The 24399-nt window shown below is 37.1% G+C and overlaps 1 protein-coding gene and 1 pseudogene across 3 annotated transcripts in view; one reads left to right on the forward strand and one right to left on the reverse strand.

Annotated features, from left to right (window-relative positions):
- LOC119519835 (lysosome-associated membrane glycoprotein 1-like) overlaps positions 1-24399 on the forward strand; it is a 171655-nt gene that overhangs the window by 140526 nt on the left and 6730 nt on the right. The window lies entirely within an intron of this gene.
- On the reverse strand, positions 18885-23070 carry LOC119519704 (annotated as a pseudogene).

Consider the following 24399-nt stretch of genomic DNA (forward strand, 5'->3'; position numbering starts at 1 on the left):
AAACTGGATAATGTAGAAGAAATGGACAATTTCCTGGAAACATATGAACAACCTAGACTGACCAGAGAAGAAATAGAAGACCTCAACCAACCCATCACAAGCAAAGAGATCCAATCAGTCATCAAAAATCTTCCCACAAATAAATGCCCAGGGCCAGATGGCTTCACAGGGGAATTCTACCAAACTTTCCAGAAAGAACTGACACCAATCTTACTCAAACTCTTTCAAAACATTGAAAAAAATGGAACACTACCTAACTCATTTTATGAAGCTAACATCAATCTAATACCAAAACCAGGCAAAGATGCTACAAAAAAGGAAAACTACCGGCCAATCTCCCTACTGAATATAGATGCAAAAATCCTCAACAAAATACTTGCAAATCGAATCCAAAGACACATTAAAAAAATCATACACCATGACCAAGTGGGGTTCATTCCAGGCATGCAAGGATGGTTCAACATAAGAAAAACAATCAATGTATTACAACACATTAACAAGTCGAAAGGGAAAAATCAATTGATCATCTCAATAGATGCTGAAAAAGCATTTGACAAAATCCAACATCCCTTTTTGATAAAAACACTTCAAAAGGTAGGAATTGAAGGAAACTTCCTCAACATGATAAAGAGCATATATGAAAAACCCACAGCCAGCATAGTACTCAATGGTGAGAGACTGAAAGCCTTCCCTCTAAGATCAGGAACAAGACAAGGATGCCCGCTGTCACCACTGTTATTCAACATTGTGCTGGAAGTGCTAGCCAGGGCAATCCGGCAAGACAAAGAAATAAAAGGCATCCAAATTGGAAAAGGAAGTAAAACTGTCATTGTTTGCAGATGATATGATCTTATATCTAGAAAACCTTGAGAAATCAACGATACACCTACTAGAGCTAATAAACAAATTTAGCAAAGTAGCGGGATACAAGATTAATGCACATAAGTCAGTAATGTTTCTATATGCTAGAAATGAACAAACTGAAGAGACACTCAAGAAAAAGATACCATTTTCAATAGCAACTAAAAAATCAAGTACCTAGGGATAAACTTAACCAAAGATGTAAAAGACCTATACAAAGAAAACTACATAACTCTACTAAAAGAAATAGAAGGGGACCTTAAAAGATGGAAAAATATTCCATGTTCATGGATAGGAAGGCTAAATGTCATTAAGATGTCAATTCTACCCAAACTCATCTACAGATTCAATGCAATCCCAATCAAATTTCCAACAACCTACTTTGCAGACTTGGAAAAGCTAGTTATCAAATTTATTTGGAAAGGGAAGATGCCTCGAATTGCTAAAGACACTCTAAAAAAGAAAAACGAAGTGGGAGGACTTACACTCCCTGACTTTGAAGCTTATTATAAAGCCACAGTTGCCAAAACAGCATGGTACTGGCACAAAGATAGACATATAGATCAATGGAATCGAATTGAGAATTCAGAGATAGACCCTCAGATCTATGGCCGACTGATCTTTGATAAGGCCCCCAAAGTCACCGAACTGAGCCATAATGGTCTTTTCAACAAATGGGGCTGGGAGAGTTGGATATCCATATCCAAAAGAATGAAAGAGGACCCCTACCTCACCCCCTACACAAAAATTAACTCAAAATGGACCAAAGATCTCAATATAAAAGAAAGTACCATAAAACTCCTAGAAGATAATGTAGGAAAACATCTTCAAGACCTTGTATTAGGCGGCCACTTCCTAGACTTTACACCCAAAGCACAAGCAACAAAAGAGAAAATAGATAAATGGGAACTCCTCAAGCTTAGAAGTTTCTGCACCTCAAAGGAATTTCTCAAAAAGGTAAAGAGGCAGCCAACTCAATGGGAAAAAATTTTTGGAAACCATGTATCTGACAAAAGACTGATATCGTGCATATACAAAGAAATCCTACAACTCAATGACAATAGTACAGACAGCCCAATTATAAAATGGGCAAAAGATATGAAAAGACAGTTCTCTGAAGAGGAAATACAAATGGCCAAGAAACACATGAAAAAATGTTCAGCTTCACTAGCTATTAGAGAGATGCAAATTAAAACCACAATGAGATACCATCTAACACTGGTTAGAATGGCTGCCATTAAACAAACAGGAAACTACAAATGCTGGAGGGGATGTGGAGAAATTGGAACTCTTATTCATTGTTGGTGGGACTGTATAATGGTTCAGCCACTCTGGAAGTCAGTCTGGCAGTTCCTTAGAAAACTAGATATAGAGCTACCATTCGATCCAGCGATTGCACTTCTCGGTATATACCCAGAAGATCGGAAAGCAGTGACACGAACAGATATCTGCACTCCAATGTTCATAGCAGCATTATTCACAATTGCCAAGAGATGGAAACAACCCAAATGTCCTTCAACAGATGAGTGGATAAATAAAATGTGGTATATACACACGATGGAATACTACGCGGCAGTAAGAAGGAACGATCTGGTGAAACATATGACAACATGGATGAACCTTGAAGACATAATGCTGAGCGAAATAAGCCAGGCACAAAAAGAGAAATATTATATGCTACCACTAATTTGAACTTTGAAAAATGTAAAACAAATGGTTTATAATGTAGAATGTAGGGGAACTAGCAGTAGAGAGCAATTAAGGAAGGGGGAACAATAATCCAAGAAGAACAGATAAGCTATTTAACGTTCTGGGGATGCCCAGAAATAACTATGGTCTGTTAATTTCTGATGGATGTAGTAGGAACAAGTTCACTGAAATGTTGCTATATTATGTAACTTTCTTGGGGTAAAGTAGGAACATGTTGGAAGTTAAGCAGTTATCTTAGGTTAGTTGTCTTTTTCTTACTCCCTTGTTATGGTCTCTTTGAAATGTTCTTTTATTGTATGTTTGTTTTCTTTTTAACTTTTTTTTTCATACAGTTGATTTAAAAAAGAAGGGAAAGTTAAAAAAAAAAAAAAGAAAAGAAAAAAGACAAACAAGGAAAAAAAAAAAAGATGTAGTGCCCCCTTGAGGAGCCTGTGGAGAATGCAGGGGTATTCGCCTACCCCACGTCGATGGTTGCTAACATGACCACAGACATAGGGGACTGGTGGTTTGATGGGTTGAGCCCTCTACCATAAGTTTTACCCTTGGGAAGACGGTTGCTGCAAAGGAGAGGCTAGGCCTCCCTGTATTTGTGCCTAAGAGTCTCCTCCTGAATGCCTCTTTGTTGCTCAGATGTGGCCCTCTCTCTCTGGCTAAGCCAACTTGAAAGGTGAAATCACTGCCCTCCCCCCTACGTGGGATCAGACACCCAGGGAAGTGAATCTCCCTGGCAACGTGGAATATGACTCCCGGGGAGGAATGTAGACCCGGCATCGTGGGATGGAGAACATCTTCTTGACCAAAAGGGGGATGTGAAAGGAAATGAAATAAGCTTCAGTGGCAGAGAGATTCCAAAACGAGCCGAGAGGTCACTCTGGTGGGCACTCTTATGCACACTTTAGACAACCCTTTTTAGGTTCTAAAGAATTGGGGTAGCTGGTGGTGGATACCTGAAACTATCAAACTACAACCCAGAACCCATGAATCTCGAAGACAGTTGTATAAAAATGTAGCTTATGAGGGGTGACAGTGGAATTGGGAATGCCATAAGGACCAAACTCCACTTTGTCTAGTTTATGGATGGATGTGTAGAAAAGTAGGGGAAGGAAACAAACAGACAAAGGTACCCAGTGTTCTTTTTTACTTCAATTGCTCTTTTTCACTCTAATTATTGTTCTTGTTATTTTTATGTGTGTGCTAATGAAGGTGTCAGGGATTGATTTAGGTGATGAATGTACAAGTATGTAATGGTACTGTAAACAATCGAAAGTACAATTTGTTTTGTATGACTGCATGGTATGTGAATATATCTCAATAAAATGATGATTAAAAAAAAAAGAATGAATAGAAGTGAAAAAAAAAAAAAACAACTACATGTGAAATTTTCACTTCAACTTTATCCTTTTTTTATCTCAGAAGATAACATTAAATTACATAAAGTTCCCTATATGTATAATGTCCTGCTATAAAGATCCATATTCCTAGTATTTTTTTTCACTAATACATACTTAGATAAAAGTTTATTACTTTTACTTTATGACCACTTGAAAGAGAGACCCATTCAGAAGTCCCAGGGACCATACACCAATACCAAGTACCTGTGGGTCAGTGTCAGAGACAAACTGTGGCAAAAATGAACTGAAGGTTTATAATCTTCCAATAGCTTTAAATCTCCAGGAACACCAGGGAGGTTTGATTATTAAACCTGCCCTGACTCCCTAAACCCTCAGACACATGCCTGATATTCAGGGAGGGCAGCACTAACTACACACACAAACTTGGTGCATGAATTGGACCCCCACAAGATTCAGACCCCCACTCACCACAAAGACAAAGTTGGGGAGAACTGGGTTGAGGGGAAGAGATGGCTCATGGATGCATCTACTGGTTAGTTACAGAAAGTGTATGCCATGAAGCTGTAGATCTGACAAATTAGAGATAAGTGTTTGAATAAGTCTACATATCCTTAAAGAATCCTATCAATTTAAGCAAATACCAAGAGGCCAAAAAGCAACAGAAAATTTTAAAGCATATGAAAAATCAGGTGATATGGATAACCCAAAACCAAACACCCAAATCAAAAGATCAAAGAAGACACAGTACTTGGAGAAATTAATCAAAGAACTAAAGACAAACAATGATAACATGGCACAAGATAAAAGGACATGAAGAAGACCCTAGAAGACCATCAAGAAGAAATTGTAAGAGTAAATAAAAAATAGATGATTTTATGGAAATAAAAGAAACTGTCAACCAAATTAAAAGATTCTGGATATTCATAATACAAGACTAGAGGGAGCTGAACAGTGAATCAGTGACCACAATGATGACAGAATGAAAAATGAAAGAATGGGGAAAAATTTAAAAAGCAAAATGGACCTCAGGTATATGATAGATAATATGATAGATAATTAAGACTAATTGGTGTTCCAGAAGGGGAAGAGAAGGGTAAAGATCTAGGAAGAGTATTCAAAGAAATTGGGGAAAAATTCCCCAAATTTCTAAAGAACATAAATATACAAATCATAAATGCCCAGTGAACTACAAATAGAATAAAAACAAATAAAATCACTCCAATACATATTCTGATCAGATTGTCAAATACTGTAGAAAAGGAGCAAGTTCTGAAAGCAGCAAGAGAAAAGCAATTCACTACTTACAAAGGAAACAGCATAAGACAAAGTAGTGACTACTTAGCAGACACCATGGAGGCAAGAATGCAGTGGCATGACATATTTAAAATTCTGAGAGAGAAAAACTGCCAACCAAGAATTCTTTATACAGCAAAGCTCTCCATCAAATTTGAGAAAGAGCTTAAATTTTTCACAGATGACAAATGCTGAGAGAATCTGCTAACAAATGTCCTGCCCTCCTTGAGATACTAAGGTGAGCCCTGCTAACAGAGAAACAAAGAAAGGAGAAACAGAGATAGAGAAAGGTTCAATAATAAAGAGATTTAGTATGGGTACAATAAACAACATTAAGAGAGAGAGGGAAAAATGTATCTGACAAACAGAAACCAAAGGATATGATGGCTGATCCAAGAAAAGCCTTCACAGTAATAACATTGAATGTAAATGGATTAAACTCCCCAATTAAAAGATACACATTGGCAGAATGGATCAAAAAAATATGAACCATCAATATGTTGTATAGAAGAGACTCATCTTAGGCACAGAGACACAAAGAAATTGAAAGTTAAAGGAAGAAAAATATTTCATGCAAGATACAGACATAAGAAAGTAGGAGTAGTAATATTAATCTCAGAAAAAATAGACTTTAATTGCAAGGATGTTATGTGAGACAAAGAAGGCCACTACATACTAATAAAATGGGTAATTCAATAAGAAGAAATAACAGCCATAAATGTTTATGCTCCCTAACAAGTTAACAGAAAATACATGAGACAAACACTGGCAAAACCAAAGGAAGAAATTGATGCTTCCACAATAATTGTGAGACTTCAACACATCACTTTCTCCTATAGATAGATCAACCAGACAGAAGATCATTAAGTAAACTGAAAACCTAAACAATCTGATAACTGAATTTGATTTAACAGATATATAAAACATTAAACATTCACATCCCAAATCACCAGTATACACAGTCTTCTCTAGAGCTCATGGAACTTTCTCCAGAATAGATCATATATTGGGACATAAAACAAGCCTCAATAAATTTTAAAAAATTTAAAATTATTCAAAGCACATTCTCTGACCACAATGGAATACAATTAGAATTCAATATCCAACAGAGACTTAGAAAATTCACAAATAACTGGATGCTAAGAAACACACTCTTAAACAATCAGTGGGTTAAAGAAGAAATAGCAAGGGAAATTGCTAAACATGTAGAGATCAATGAAAATGAGAACACAGCATATCAATTCATATGGGATGCAGCAAAAGCAGTACTGAGGGGGAAATTTATAGCACTAATTGCTTCCATCAAAAAGGAAGAAAGGGATAAAATCATAAAACTAATGGAGCAACTGAAGAAGATAGAAAATGAACAGCAAACTAATCCTCAACGAAGTGGAAGAAAAGAAATAACAAGTATTAAAGCTGAAATAAATGACCTAGAGAACAAAAAACAATAGAGAGAATAAATAACACCAAAAGTTGGTTCTTTGAGAAGATCAACAAGATTGACAAGCCCCTAGCTAGACTGACAAAATCAAAAAGGAAGAAAACCCATATAAACAAAATAATGAATGAGAAAGGTGACATTCTTGCAGATCCCAAAGAAATTTAAAAATTTTTGTGAGGAAACTATGAAAAACTATGCCAAAAAACTGGATAATGTAGAGGAAATGGACAACTTCCTGGAAACATATGATCAACCTAGACTGACCAGAGAAGAAATAGATGATCACAACCCACCAATCACAAGCAAAGAGATCTAATCAGTCATCAAAAAACTTCCCACAAATGAATGTCCAGGGCCAGTCTCTCCAAAAAGAACTGACACTTAAACTCCTTCAAAACATTGAAGAAAATGGAACACTACCTAACACATTTTATGAAGCTAACATCAATCTAATACCAAAACCAGACAAAGATGCCACAAAAAAGGAAAATTTCAGGCCAATCTCCCTAATGAATATAGATGCAAAAATTCTCAACATGATAGTTGCAAATCAAATCCAAAGACACATTAAAAAAATCATACACCATGACCAAGTGGGGTTCATTCCAGGCATGCAAGGATGGTTCATCATAAGGAAATCAATTAATGTATTGCAACACATTAACAAATCAAAAAAGAAAAATCAACTGATCATCTCAATGGATGCTGAAACTCTTGCAACGAAATCCAACATCCCTTTTTGATAAAATAAAACAATTCAAATGTTAGGAAGTGAAAGAAACCCTCAATATGATACAGAGCATATGTGAAAAATCCACAGCCATCATAGTACTCAATGATGAGAGATTGAAATTATTCCCTTTAAGATCAGGAATGAGACAAGGATGCCTGCTGTCCCCATTGTTATTCAATGTTGTAATAGAAGTGCTAGCCAGGGCAATGTGGCAAGAGAAAGAAATAAAAGTCGTCCAAATTTAAAAGAAATAAAAGTCATCCAAATTGGAAAGGAAGAAGTTAAACTGCCATTATTTGCAGATGAAATGATCTTATATCTGGAAAATCCTGAGAATTCAGCAATATGGCCATGAGAGCCAATAAAAAAATTTAGCAAAATAGCAGGTTACAAGATTAATGCACATAAGTCACTAATGTTTCTATACAATAGGAATGAATGATGTAAAGGGACACTCAAGAAAAATATACCATTTTCAATAGCAACTAAAAAAAGTTATGTACATAGGAATAAACTTAACCAAAGCCCTACACAAAGAAAACTGCATAAATCTACTAAAAAAAATAGAAAGGGAACCTAAAAGATGGAAAAATATTCCGTGTTCATGGATAAGAAGGCTAAATGTCATTAAGATGTCAATTCTACCCAAACTCATCTACAGATTCAATGCAATTTCATTCAAAATTCCAACAACCTACTTCACAGACTTGGAAAAGCTAGTTATCAAATTCATTTGGAAAGGGAAGATGACTCAAATTGTAAAAAAACACTCTAAAAATGAAAAACAAAGTGGGAGGACTTACACCCCCTGAATTTGAAGCTTATTATAAAGCCACAGTAGTCAAAACAGCATGGTACTTGCACCAAGATAGACATATTGATCAGTGGAATCAAATTGAGAATTCAGAGATAGACCCCAAGATCTATGGCTGACTGATATTTGATAAGGTCCCCAAAGCCACTGAACTGGGACATAACAGTCTTCAACAGATGGGGCTGGGAAAGTTGGATATTCATATCCAAAAGAAGGAAAAAAAGAGCCCTACCTGACATTCTACACAAAAATTAAAGTGGATTAAAGACTTCAATATAAAAGTATCATAAAACTCCTGGAAGATAATGAAGGGAAACATCTTCAAGACCCTTTATTAGGTGGTCACTTCCTAGACCTTGCACCCAAAGCACAAGCAACAAAAGAGAAAAATGGATACATGGGAACTCCTCAAACTTAGAAGTTTCTGCACCTCAAAGGAATTTGTCAAAATGGTGAAGAGGCAGCCACCTCAATGGGAAAAAATATTTGGAAACCATGTATCTAACAAAAGACTGACATCTTGCATATGTAAAGAAATCCTACAACTGAATGACAATGGTGCAGACAGCACAATTATAAAATGGGCAAAATATATGAAAAGACAGTTCTCCAAAGAGGAAATACAAATGGCCAAAACACATGAAAAAATGTTCAGCTTCACTAGCTATTAGAGAGATGTAAATTAAGAACACAATGAGATACCATCTCACATCAACTAGAATGGCTGTCATTAAACAAACAGGAAACTACAAATGCTGGATAGGATATGGAGAAATTGGAACTCATTTCTTGTTGGTTGTAATGTATAATGGTTCAGACACTCTGGAAGACAGTCTGACAGTTCCTTAGAAAACTAGATAGTTACCCTTTGATCCAGCAATTGCACTTCTCAGTATATACCCAGAAAATCTGAAAGCAGTGATATGAACAGATATCTACATGTCAATGTTCATAGCAACATTATTTCCAATTGCCAAGAAATGGAAACAACACAAATGTCCTTCAACAGATGAGTGGATAAATAAAATATGATATATACACACAACGGAATACTATTGGCAATGAGAAGGAATGATGTCATGAAACATATGACAACATGGATGAACCTTGAAGACATAACACTGAGTAAAATAAGCAAGGCACGAAAAGTGAAATATTATATGCTAGCACTAATGTGATCATTGAAAAATATAAAATAAATGGTTTATAGTATGGAATGTAGCAGAACTAATGATAGAGAGCAGTTAGTGAAAGGGGAATGATAACATCATAAGAATGGATAAGGCATCATGGGTAAACTTAATGTTCTGGGAATGCCCAGGAATGACTCTGATTTCTTAAATTCTTTTGGGTATGGTAGGAAGAAGTTCACAGAAATGAACTCTTTGAATTATTTTCTCAGGGGAGATTAGGAATATGTTGGAAGCAAAGTAGTTTTTTTAGGTTAGTTGTCTTTTTCTTATTCCCTTGTTTGGTTTGTTTGAAATGTTTTCTATTGTATGTTTTTTTATTTTTTTGATATAGCTAATAGTAAATTTAAAAAAATGAAGAAAATATGCAGAGCCCCCTGAAGAACTCGGATGATTACAGGGGTGTTGGTCTTCCCCATCTCAGTGGTTGCTGATGTGCTCACAGACATTGGGGACTGGTAGTTTGATGGGCTGTGCAACGTTTTATCAGACTTGCCTTTGGGAAGACTGTTACTGCAAAGGAGAGGCTAGGTCTGCTTATAATTGTGCCTGTCTCCTCCTGAATGCCTCCTTGTTGTCCAGATGTGGCCCTCTCTCTCTAGCTGAGCCAACTTGGCAGGTGTGTAAATCTCCCTGGCAACATGGAATATGACTTCTGGGGAGGAAAATAGACCTGGCATCATGGGATGGAGATAATCTTCTTGACCAAAAGTGGGATGTAAAATGAAATGAAATAAGTTCCAGTGGCTGATGGATTCCAAAAGGAGACAAGTGGTCACTCTGTTGGGCACTCTTTGCACAATATAGATAACCCTTTTTAGGTTCTATCAAATTGGAATATCTAGCACTAAATACCTGAAACTATCAAACTACAACCCAGAATGCTTGAATCCTGAAGACAATTGTAGAAAAATGTAGCTTATGAGGAGTGACAATGCGATTGGGAAAACCATGTGTATCACATTCCCCTTTGTCCAGTGTATGGATGGATGAGTAGAAAAATGGGGGCAAAAAGTAACTAAAGGAGGAAGGGGGGCAGTTTGGGTGTCTTGTTTTTACTCTTTTTTTCTTATTCTTGCATTCACTTTTTCTGGTACAAGGAAAATGTTAAAAAAGATTGATCATGTTGGGTGAACAACTATGTGATTTTAATGTGATCAATGCATTGTGTGCTTTGGATGTCTGTATGTTATACAAATAAATCTTAATAATAAAATAAAACAACTTTGCCAAAGAAGAATTTTGCATCTGGAAAAACTGTCTTTCAAAAATGATGGAAAAATTAAGACATTCACAAATAAACAAAAGCTAAGGGACTTCATTCACCTCTAGACTGTACCTATAAGGAATGCTAATGGGAGTTTTGCAGGTTGAGAAGAAAATACACTACACAACTAATTTAAACCATAGGAAGAAGTAAAATTTCCATTTAAAAATAAAATAAAATTATAGTAATGGATTGTGGCAAAGGAACTACAGCATAGTGAATGTGATTAATCCCACTGAATATTATGCTTTGGAAGGTATGTTATGAGATGTTTTCTGTCAAATACATTTCCATATTTTAACAAAAGGAAATGAAACTAAAGAGGTGACAATTAAATGTAATACATGATACTCCATAGGATCTAACAGTGGAGGAATAAAGGCTCAAAGGGATATTATTGGTACATAATAATAATTAGAATTATAGTGTGTGGTTTCTATCACTGTTAAAATTGTGGGCTTGATAAGTACACTCAAGGAATATGAATGTACTTGATATTATTTTATTCAGGGATTATGTATATAATTGGCTCTCTCAGATGCTCAGCAGATAGATAGAAAGATAGATTGGTAGATAGATAGATAGATAGATAGATAGACAGACAGACAGACAGACAGACAGGTGACATAATGATATGGCCAAGATAGCAAAATATTAAAATTGGTAGATTTGAGTATCTGTATATCTGGGGTGCAGGAGTATGTTGGAGTTCACACTATGGGGTTTGTATTCTTTCTGTAACTGTTCAATAGGTTTGAAATCATTTCAAAATAAAAGTTAAAAAAATACAGTTGCTGAAGGTTAAGATACCAGCCACCAACTCCAGTGGACAACAGAGCTCTTGTGTGAATAGTCAGAAGAGAAAAAATGCAAGTGAATCCAAAGACCACAATGTTAGACTGCACGTGTTTGAAATCAGAAGACATGAAAATTCCTGTTTCTCCCTTAGTTCTCACAGGTGAAATTAGTGAAGTGAGCTGAAACCCTATGCAAAGACCCTCATAACCCCTCTTATACACATCACACATACAAGGCCAATTGGATACAAAGCAAGGAGGTCACTGAGAGTCCTAGCCTTTTCTGATCACCCTGGGCTGGACTATGTCTCCAAGACCACAGAATGAAAAGTTTAAGAGAAAGAGGCTCAGTGGCCAGTGTTAGGGGTCTGCAATCCTCCCCCATGAAACCTCCCAACCAGTGACCCAGATGGTTAGAGGTATGGCAGGTCATATATCTCCTTAGTTCTTGGGAAAACTGGAAAGGATCATGCTTGGCCAAAGCCATATGTCATGCATTCTGGCCTACAGAGCCTAGTCAATATCCCCTGGGTCCTGTGAGATGATCACTGACTTTGTGGGTCAAGGTGAGGGCAAAGACAGAGGCACTGATTTCTTGTCTCTTCACCCACCTCCACTGAGGTCTGCCTTAGTTGCCAAGCAGTGGGAGGCTCTGGGAAGAATGATCACCATGGTGTTCTATCCTGTGTTGGGCTGGAGGTTTGTGGCAGTTGAGGTGACTCAGCAGAGTTCTTGAGAGCCTCAGAGAGTCTGCAGATAGCCATGATGCTCTGCAAAATTCTGATCCTAGTGGCCTTATGCCAGATTTTGACAGCACTGTGGGAAGACTCTTTATCAAGCCCAGGTTCCCAAAGAATGCTGTTGGAGATGGTGGCTTGGATACTCATAATAGGAGTTTTATAATAATAATTATTTTTTATTAATATTTATTATTTATTATTATATAATTAGTATTACAGGTATGGATTATTACTAAATTTATAATAATCCATTAGGCTGAAGGGGCAGATAAAAATCTGACTGCTGACATTTCTGCTCTTCTAGAGGAAATACATCAAATTGCTCCATTTCACCATATTGAAAATGAATTTGGAGACCTTACATCAACAATAACAGAAGCAAAACTCAAAAATGAAATATCTCATATTATAGACATGAAGACCATAAATAAAGAACTGAAAAGTTACAACTCTTTGTTAGGAATTAAGGTGGATACATCTAGAAAATTATGGAATGGACAGACATCTAAATGTTCATAAGAAGTGCAGCTGATGGCAGACACTGCAAGCAGTACTCTTTCCCTAGAAAACTCAGCAAAGCAAGTCCAATAACAAATACCAACAGCCGAATCACCCTTCAATATCTCTCAGGTGAATGCAAAAGATCTTCACACAGCAGTAATATCGGCTTGCAAGGAAAATTCCAGGCTTGAGAGAAACATAAAACGGTTCACAGGAATCCTAAAATTGGAAGGAAGACTGGACCAATTAGGTGAGGACAAAAATATCTCAGAAAACTCTAACCTGCCTACAGAGCCTGTTTTTCACAATAAAGTGGTTCCAACCAAGCCTCCAGGTGAGTAGCTGCTAAAGATGAGCTGATTTGGTTGCTGTACTTCTGGACGGTAATATGGACTTCAGGAAAATGGAATTGGATACATTGAAGACATCAGAAAATGGAGATCTCAGAGATGAAGAAGACAAAGGAGTGTTGTTTGATGAGGTGGAGTTAAATACTTACTTACCAAGTCTCAGAGAAAAATAAAACAAATGCACATGACACTAAAAAAAGAAATGCAAATAATCAGTGTACTTAATAATCACATAGAAAGATCCCAAACTGAAAAGGCCTTCCTCCAGTCAGAATTCACCCAATTGGAAACGAAGAGGCAAAAACTCCAGCAGAAACATCAAATCCATTGCAAACATCATCAAGAAAAACAAACAAATTTTTATTCAATGTTCAATTTAAAGAGAATTTATCCCAAAAAGGTAGAGGATGATTTTTTCAAAGGAAAAAAATAATAGCAAGAGATTTGAAGAGGTGAAAACTTATAAAATTCAAGCAGAAATTGTTTCAGAAAAGTTCAATTGAATCACTGGGTATTACCAAAACATTCTTGTATCCCAGGAGAGGAAATCTTATGACATTGGAGTAAGAGCCCTGATAACTGAGAGAAACTTGTATCAATTGAGAAAAGAAAGTACATACATAACACAAAAATTGAGGAAGAATATAAAGTTTCTGAAAATTATCTTCCAATCCCTGATGTTCCAAATGGAGCTTTTCATGGAGTCCTGAAAGCACATCCAGGAACCACCTGGATTAATAGATCTCCAAGGATGGAGGAGCATCTGGTTGGCAGGGCATGTTCTTCATCAACCTGTTGCCACACCTGGGAGTCCCTCTATACTGGCTGATCCCTCCTGATGCAGCAGATGCCACAGGAGATCTAGTTAGAGCTGCTCTTGGGGCTTCTTGCACAGGTAAAAGCAACTCAACAGCTTCTCATTCAACCCTCTCACCTGATAAGGGAGCAGCTGAACCAGGCTCTGGTCCTCCATATTACCCTCCTGGCAAAAGTCAGAAGTTATGAAGGAGTCCAAGGAGGAAGTTTCTGAGAATAGGACATCCCATTCTTCCCACCATTTTGGAAGCTGAAGATGAAGTTTTCCAAGAGTCCATTTGCTAAGGGACTTCCCTGACCCAACACTAATCTCCACTGATACCAAGAATGTATCAACACCAGTCTCCAGACTACCAGTACTGTGTGTATAACCTGGAAAAAAATGTTTTCATAACAATAGTGAGATCTTTTTGTCTTATTTAGTTTCTTTAGTTTTATTCTATCAATGTATACCTTATTTTGTTCCTTTTTGTTTTATTCTATTAAGGAATTATAAAATGACTCAACTGTAAATTTGAAAGGTTATAATTTTTAGTGTATTTTATAATTGTATATTGTATAATATGACTCATATAAGTTAATTTATTATATTTAATTATATTTCTAAGAGTGTTTAGCATGTCATCTATAAAATCAACTGTAGTAGGAGTTCCATATAAGAAGTTTTAAAAGTGAAAGTATCTGGAACTCAAAGTTTTCTTCTATATATCAAAGGGTCACTACTCTCTGGTTATAATATTAGCATAGAGTATCATTATAAAATTTGGATAATAAAAATCTCTAAAATTAAAAAATAAATGTAAAACTAGCAGTATGATATTTAGATTAACATATATGATGTGTTTATGTGATAAAGAAAGGTAAAGAAATAATTTTCAGAATGATGGCAACTTCTTTGTGTAGGGAGTCAAGTAAAATTGGGGCAGGGAACTTCAAAAGTTTTGTAATGTCCTATTGTTTATTTTGGCTGTTTGATATCTCTATGTTTCCTGGATTATCATTATCATTTAAACTGATATATATATATATATATATATATTCTTTTATGTGTCTGATTTCATTCATAATAAAATTCAAAATCAAATGTGAGAATCAAATTATTTTGTAATATAGCATATAATATTGAAAACACTGAAGATGTTTGAGTGCAGGTGGATTAAATCTACTGGAGATTAGGTGGATACCAGCAGCTCTCACTCAAGTGGTGCTGCTCCACCTGAGGCAGTATGCAGAGCCAAGGTAGACAGTGCAACTACTCAGAGAGCTGAGAGAGCATGCAGTGTAAAGGAGAGCATGCAGTGTAAATGAGCCTGAAGGATTGAAAGCAGGAAAGTGGTCTAAAAGATGAGGGCATGGAAGACATGGGATTTGTTCATGAAGCAGAGGACTAATGAAAATTTTGAGAGAGCACTAAGTCAATTTTGAAACAAATCAGCTGTAAATGTGTCAACTTGAAATCAGCCAATGGACTCATGAGAACAATTTCACTCCTTCCTTTCTGATGGGCACAGACAATTTGGCTGGCCTTTATTTATGTCTTCCCAATTAGTTGGTATTACCAGTCTGAGTAACAGTTTTGTGGATTCAGCAAATGCTGGCCAATTCCTTTTTGTGTGTCTGCACTGAGAGATGAGGCACAAATTACTGCCAAGTATGTCAGTGGAGTGGGGGAGCAGGGAAGAGTCATGACAGAAAAAGCAGATCTGAGTTATGTGATCACTCAATTTTTCACTTATTCATTTAACAAATTATGTAACATTTCCTGTGCTGGGATCTAGGGATGAAAATATAAATATGACATTACCAACTCCTTCAAAGTCTTGACAATCTAGATAACAAGACAGGCATTTAAACAGAAAACTAAAACACAATGTGGTAAATTCAGTGATAAAGTTCTCCAGAGAATATTACAGAAAGAGAGAATACCTAATGGGAAATTTAGACATAGAACTGGGAGTATAGATTTTAGGAAGTCTTCTTAGAGAGGGCAAAATATGAAGTGATATGAAATAATCAAGTGAAGAATAGTGGATCAGCATCCCAGACAGATGGAACAGTGGAGCAAAGACACTGGGGCAAATAAACAAGGATAAGAACAACAGCAAGTTTGTGTGGTTGGAAGCTGAGGGTGGAGAAGATCATGGAAAACCTTGACCTTCTGGAGAGTTGTATTTTTATCCTAAAAGCAAGGGGAAAGCCATTGAAATAGTTGATGCTGAAGAATAATAAACTGTTCTGAAATCTACAATTTACTCTGGAAATTGTGTGGAGAATAGGGTTGGATAAAAAGGAACTAATGGAAGATAGAAAAGCAAATTAGGGTTGAGAGGCTGAAGAATACTGCAGGGGAGAAGTCTAATTATCAGGAAAGGAAGTTATGGAAAAGAAATTGCTTATCTGAGTAGAGATATGGTCACATGAAGGTTCCAAACTGGACTGCTACTGGGACTATGGTGGTGGGTCTTTAGGAAACCCTGCCTCCCTGCTGTGGGTTATTTCTGGAGCTCCTCCAGATGGTGGGGCTGAGATTAAGAAGGTCAAAGAATATAGTAGCTTGGGCAAACACAGTCAATGAATGCATGTAGCTTTCAAAACTCAGTAAACCTGATGGAAGTCATTTCCAACGTATTAGTCAGATTTTATTTTCTCCCTAATAGAACTGTCAAGAAAGAATTTCATGTGTCTGCAGTGGATGGAAGTCAGATACAAGGTATTTTACAGGAGATGAAATTGAAAATAATAGATCAGTAATTTTTAGGTTCCATAAAAATATCATAAAGATCAGTAGTTACCAAAACCTGAATTCTTTATCCACTCAAGGAAGTTGGAAATCACTCAGGTCCCTGCCACCTTCATTTTATTGGTGGATAGATGAGGAGGGAAGTGGATTATATTGCATTACTTCAGTAGACCGTAGATTCCAAGATTCATGGAATTTCATGGCTAAAGAGAGTGTTTGATGTCAACTTACCCAACCTCCCTTAAGCCTGAAATATATCTTCACTAGGAACATTTCAAAAAATTCTTTTTGTGATCATAGTGTGGGTCAGAGACAGCTAACATTCTCTTTGGAGATGTGAAAGAAGAGACATAGAACCCCTAGAATACCAGTGGAAAATAATGTATGACAGGAAGTCAATGAGGAAAGAATAATCTTGGGAATAAGTTTATGCTAATTAACATTTTGGTTTTTGACAAAAGAGAGAGTGTATATACAATTTAAGAAACAGGAGGTGCTCTAGAAACATGAATTGGGGGTACTTGGCTTTCACTCTACTCATTGTGACAATCATCCCCTTGGGAAACAGCTGCTTCCTTAAAACCCTATTTCTTCCCCAAATGTATGCCATACAAAAATTACACCTTTTAAATTTAGGCTAAAAAGGCTCTTCAATCAAATTCAACCCCTACTTTCCAGGTTGTATTCTTTTTCTCCCTCTAGAGGAGCATCTTCCAATGTAACCTCCATTTCCAACTGCCTTTTTAAATTCTGAGGCATCCAGCAGGAACCCAAAGACAGTCATCCTTAGAAGGCCAAATGGAGAGGGATAGAATGAGCAAGTTGTGGATATGAATACTCAAGTGATACTTGTCCTTTTCTATACATGCTTGGCTTTGCTCTTCAGCCAGCATTTGCCTGATGCCTTCATAAATACTCTTAAATAGTCTCCCTGGTGACAGCATTGAAACATGGTCAGATATGTCCTTAAAGTTCAGTGATCATATTACAGCTGCACAAGTTCTCCGCTCTTATATCTGCTGCAATGTCAGCTAAGAACTTAGAGAATACTTCTCCCAGTATACCATACATTTAGTATCCAATTTTATATAACTACTACTAAAATTTAATCTTTTGTCAAAATGGAGAGGGAGACATTCCTGAATTTGTTCCCTTTTAGGGCACTTGCATTGCAGAAGTCAATATTAACTACACATATTTCAATCCTATGAGTTTCATAACAAGAAACTAAGTTCATTCACAGAACTTCTTCAACTGAAGTTCTGGGGAATATGGAAAGAGGATTTATGAGCAGACAGATGCAGTGACATAGTGAGAATGAATCCACTTTTAGTTTGCATTTCCCCATGTTTACTGTACAAGTTTTCCTCAAGGAAATAACAGAAAAAAACAGCATTAATCTCAGAATTATACCTCATTTTAAAATGGCATGTGCCTCCTCCCTTTAATGACCTTTCAAACCCATTATTCAACAGAAAGGAAGTTTCTCTTCTCCCCATTGCCTCATCTGAAACCAGGAATGAGGTTTGTAACATCAGCAATTGGATATCCATGTTCATATTTACACTTAAGATTGAGATAAGATCCAGATCCAGAGACCATGGTCCAAGGAAGCATGTCCCAGCTCCAGTAGCCTGCCACAGAGTCAACAGTGCTGCTTTGCACTGTAGGCATGCATGGATATGGTGGGGTATGAGGCCTCAAAGGCTGAGATGATATCTACCCACTATATCACATTGTGTCCCTAAGTCTGTTTCTTCATTTACAAAAATATACAAAAATTATCCTCACTTTGTCTCATGTGAGTAAGGATTAAAAGAGATAGCAAATAGGAGGGTACTTTTGAAAGGTTTACTCTTTTATTTGTTAGTCCATTCTAAAAAAATGAATGTTATTAATATGAAGAATTTTCTCAAAGTTCCCAAGCTCTAATGATAAGGAAAGGAACATTTATGTGCCAGGTAAGACACTTTCAGATATATTATCCTCTCATCTGAAATAGTGGCCTGAGAAGCTTTGCAAATATGCTCTGCAGTGAAACAAATGATTGTTAAAAATAATAAAACATTTAATGTCTCTGGAAATTATTCTAAGAGCATAGAGAAAATGAGAAAACATTTATCCCAAAGCATTTTCTAAATGTGAAAACAGTCAGAGTTCGTGACACTTGAGCCACAATCCACTCCCACCCATTACCTATGTAGAGGGATGTCCAAGAAGGTTCAGCTCTTTCTCCCCCAGCCCTGTCACAGTCTACAATATCTCCAAGAGAAGAGTGGGTCACCCATATTTCTCACCCCCATCAGATCTTACTGTAATGGGGGAAGAAATTGAGTTAAAATTGGCCAGAAAGTTGGGGGTTCCTTCCTCCACTCAGCTTGCACTTGTGGGCAGAGACCCCATACCAGGCCCAACAGACCCATAGCACTGATGCTCTGGTCACCCACACCCCAGCTTGCTCATAGGCATGAGATTCCAAGCTGGCAAGCAGAAACCAAGAAGACAAAACTGTTATCTCATCCTCTGCTTGCATGTAAAGCAGTGGTGTAACCTGAAGAGAAATGGCCAATGTGACTTTTCCACAGTTCTGGAGTAAAAGCTCAGAGATGTTTTCTACAGAGAGAGGCAGATCAGAAAAACAGGGATCTCTGAGTTCTTTCCAAGGGAAACAGCCCCAGTTTGGTTTTATGTGCTTATGTTCATAGTATTAATCTGCCATTGGGATCTTGTCTTCCTTTTGTGGACTTCTTCCTGCTTGTTTAAAAAAAAACATACTTCAAAATCTCTTAAGTCTTTCTGAAGTCTCTCCTTGTCACTCTAGTTTCTCAGAGATGGTCAAGAAGTACAGGCATGGTGCCCTCATTAAACTGGACATGAATAGGGCTGGCTGTTTGACTTCTTTCTTTTCATCTGACAGCAGGGTCCTAGCAGGATCAGTCTCATGGAAATAGGTATGTTGGTTGCCAACAAGAAGGTGAGATGCTGGATCAGTCAAAGAGGACTGCTGGCTTCCCTGAGGGCAGTCTTAATCAGAGTCCTCTTTTTAATTTTTGGATAAGGGAAGGTGTTCACAAGAATTTCTTGTTAATTTTGTAACAGTCATAAGGAGGATTTATGAGGTACTTTTCTTGCTTAGTTACCATAGCACCCTCCTGGGGAGGGACCTGTTCTCTCTTCTACTTCAGGTGTGTGAACATGGCATGGGTGGTCTCCTCTCCAGAGGAGGTCAGTTCAGGGACTGCAGCTTCTGACTTCCCATTCTCTCTTGAACTGTGAGTTGTCCACAGAGCAGGTTTCTAGATGGATATTTGGGAGCATTCCCTTGTTCTCCTTTCAGCTTCAGCTTTAGTCTTTTGTGGTTTTTACAACATTCAGCCAAATCATTCATCCATTTCAGGATTTCAGGACTGGGAATCTTGTCACCATAGGAAGGCCAGTACTTCATTTCTTGTTCCAAATTTTCTACAAATTTCTGAATTTTCCTCTTGTGGCTCAGGATATACTTGGTGAGTAAGGTAATGGACTCTGGCTCTATTATTAACTTCTCATTATAGTGTCATACATTTGTTCTAGTTCACAAAAGAGGTTTCTAATATTTGTCCAGTTAATCATGGAAATTATCAACCATGAGTTTCACTGTTTTATACATTCCCATATTTTAAACTCCAAGTTTCTTTCTGGTGACACACATGACCCTTAGCTTCCCATTTCCATCATATTCACACACCATTCAGCACTGTTTTTTATTCTCACAATAACGTGCTACCTTCATCTCTGTCCATTTCCAAACACTTAAGTTAGACATAATTAAACATTCTGCTCATAATAAGTAACTGCTTCCCATTCTTTAGCCTCATTCTATACCCTGGTAACATATATTTCATGTCTACAAGTTTACATATTATAATTAGTTCATATTAGTGAGACCACACAATATTGTTCCTTCTGTGTTTAACTTATTTCACTCAATATGGTGCCCTCAAGGTTTGTTCATCAACCCATTTTTAGGACAGTTTTGTTCACCCACCATGCTTTCTGTCCTAATTAAACAATCAGTGGTTCTCTTTATAGTCAACTATTTATGTATTCACCACCATCACCACTATCTATATCAAGAAATTTCCATGTCTTCCACAAAGAAGGAGAGTCAAAAAAGTTAGAGAAAAAGAAAAAGAAAGAAAAAAAATGACATTTAAAAAGCAACAAAAGGAAATATAGGATTAAACTGAAGTAGAATAAAAGAGTCAGACAACATCACCAATGCCAAGAGTCCCATGCCCCTCCTTATTGCCCCCAATTATAGACATTTAGCTTTGATATGTTGTCTTTGTTACATTGAGGAAGCATAATATAATGTTTCTGTTAACTATAGTCTCTAGTTTGCATTGATTGTATTTTTCCTCAATACCACCCAATTTTTAACACCATGCAAGGTTGATATTCATTTGTTCTCTCTCATGTAAAAACATGTTTGTAACTTTTATCACAATTGTTGACCACTCTAGGTTTCTCTGAGTTATACAGTCCAAGTCTTCATCTTTTTTCTTTCCTTCTGGTGTCCCACATGCTCCTAACCTTCAACTTTCAACCATACTCACAGTCATCTTTGTTCAGTGAACTTACATTGCTGTGCTACCACCACCCAAAATTGTATCCCAAACCTCCCACTCCTGTCTTTTCCTATCTGTCTGTAGTGGTCCCTTTAGTATTTCCTGTAGAGCAGGTATCTTGTTCACAAGCTCTCTCATTGTCTGTTTGTCAGAGAATATTTTAAATTCTCCCTCATATTTGAAGATCTGTTTGGCCAAATATAGGATTCTTGGTTGGCAATTTTTCTCTTTTAGTATCTTAAATATGTCACACTACTTCCCTCTTATTTCCATGGTTTTTACTGAGAAATCCACATATAGTCTTATCAAGCTTCTCTTGTATGTGATGGGTCACTTTTCTCTTGCTGCTTTCAGGATTCTCTCTTTGTCTTTGACATTTGATAATCTGATTATTAGGTGTCTTGGTATAGATCTATTCAGATCTATTCTGTTTGGGGTATGTTGTGCTTCTTGGATCTGTAATTTTATGTTTTTCGTAAAACGTGAAATTTTCATTGATTATTTCCTCCATTATTGCTTCTTGCCCTTTTCCCTTCTCTTCTTCTGAGACACCCATGACATGTACATTCATGCACTTCATGTTGTCATTCTATTCCCTGAGAATTTGCTCATGTTTTTCCATTCTTTTCCTTTTCTGTTCTTTTGTGTATAGGATTTCAGGTGGCTTATTCTCTGTTCCTGAATGTTTTCTTCTGCTTTTTGTCTTCTGCTGTTATATGTCTCCATTGTGTTTTTTGTCTCTTTTGCTCTGCCTTTCATTTCCATATATTCTGCCAGTTGTTTTTACAAACTTTTGATTTCTACCTTATGTTTGCCCTGAGCTTTCTTTATAGCTTTTGTATTTTTTGCCATGTGTTCTCTGAACTCATTGATTTGGTTTTTATTTGATTCATCATATTTATTTGAAAATCTTTAGTTGAATTGTTCATTAAAGTGAAACAATATCTCAACTGTTTCCTAATTGAGGTGTAAGTTTGTTCATTTGACTGGGCCATGTCTTCATTTTTCCTAGAGTAGATTGTAGTTTTCTCTTTTCTAGGCATCTGCTTTCCATGGTTACCCCAATCAGATTTTCCCAAGCCAGGAAGGGTTCAGATCTCAGAATGAGGTTATATTCAGTTTCAAGACTCACTGTCGGTGTGTCTTAGAGATGACAAACTTTCCTGCAAGGTCTCTAGCTTCTGTGCTTTACCTAACCTGCCCAGCAGGTGGTGCCTGTCAGCCTGTCTCTCCCAACTGGTGTAAGGAGGTGTGGACTCTTTAGTTTCTCTTTTGCCTGTTTTCCCCCAAGTCCTGGGGTCTGGTTCTGAAGGAAAGACTGGTAGTAGAGCTGGGCTCCACTTTCTTGCTCTTAGGAAAGATACACCCTTTAGGGAGTTTTCATCTCATTTGAATAGCTTCTTTGTCTCCCTGATTCTCTTTCCTCCACCCTTGTCAGGCTCTTAGTGCTGTGAACTGAAAATGGCTGAGACTCTCTCCACTGAGCCTTTCAGGTTGAGATAGACAGAAAGGAACAGAAAGCCCCCTATCAGAGCCAGTCCACAGCCCCACAGTTTCAACCATTAGCCAGAGGTAATACCTTGTCTACTGGACTCTCCCTCTCAGGACAGAGAAATCTTCTGGTACTTTAACATCAGTCATCACTAAAAGCCTCTGTCTGTTTCTTAGGGGTTTGTAGCTTGTAATCAGTAGTCCATATTTGTTAATTAAGACCCCAGTTGGAGCTAGGTTGAGCTATATTTGCTTGGTCTGGGAATGCTGCTTTCTACCACAGTGAGATTTTGCAGCTTGGCCTGCTGTGGTGGGAGAGGGCTCCTGGTGCATTTCCCCAGATTTTACTTACAGATATCATGCTGCATCCTTAGGCATTTCTCCTAATCCAGGTTGATGTATGATGTGTGGGTAGTCACGGCTGTCCCCCAACAGTTATTCCAAATTATTTACTAATTGTTCCTGGTTGTTTATTAGTTTTTCCAGGGGACTAACTAAATTCTACTCTTCCTTATGCCACCATCTTGCCCCCTCCCATCATGACTCTTTTTGAAAGTACTCCAGTGATTAGATCAGACCCATATTGAATCCATGGGGCCACACTTCCATGGAAATAATCCAGAGTTATCACCTATATTTGGGTGGGTCACAGCTCCATGGAAACCACTTAATCCAAAGATTCTAACCTAATCAACATTAATATGTTTGCACACACAAGATTACATCAAAGATCATGGCATTTTGGGGAACATAATACATCAAACTGACACACTAAACATTAAATGTTTCCCAGCTCCTTTCTGCCAAATTATATGTAGAGTATGGTGAAGCTGTTTAGGTTATTAACACAAATGAATAGAAGTTTTACAGAGAAAGAAACTTGGCCCTGAGTGCCTTCACTCCTGACCACTTGTAGTTCCATGTGGAAGCATAAGGATCTATCCAATAGTCCCCATTTTACTAAGGAGGCCTAGGTTGGAGATTAGTCTTTTTTTTTTTTTTTTTTTTTGGACTGTCTTCATTTTCTTCTTTATGGCTTTTTTATTTTTTAATTCATTTTATTGAGATATATTCACATACCATGCAGTCATACAAAACACAGCATGCATTCAATTGTTTACAGTACCGTTATATAGGTGTGCATTCATAACCAAAATTAATCTTTGACATTTTCACGACCACACACACAAGAACAATAAGAATAAAAATTCAAGTGAAAAAGAACAATTAAAGCAAAAAAGAACACTGGGTACACTTTTTTTTTCTTCCCCCATTTTTCTACTCCTCCATTCATAAACTAGACAAAGGGGAGTGTGGTTCACATGGCTTTCTCAATCACATTGTCACCCCTCATAAGCTATATTTTTATACAATCTTCAAGATTCATGAGTTCTGGGTTGTAGTTTGATAGTTTCAGGTATTTACTGTAAGCTATTCCAATTCATTGGAATATAAAAAGGGTTGTATATATTGTGTGTAAGAGTGTCCACCAGAGGGACCTCTCAGCTCTTTTAGAATCTCTCTGCCACAGAAGCTTATTTAATTCCCTTTCAAATCCCCCTTTTGGTCAAGAAGATGTTCTCCATCCCATGATGCTGGGTCTAGATTCCTCCCTGGGAGTCATATTCCACTTTGCCAGAGAGATTCACTCCCCCAGGTGTCAGATCTCATATAGGGGTGGCCAGTGATT

Source organism: Choloepus didactylus, chromosome 24 (assembly GCF_015220235.1).
Source record: "Choloepus didactylus isolate mChoDid1 chromosome 24, mChoDid1.pri, whole genome shotgun sequence".
NCBI classification, from domain to species: domain Eukaryota; kingdom Metazoa; phylum Chordata; class Mammalia; order Pilosa; family Megalonychidae; genus Choloepus; species Choloepus didactylus.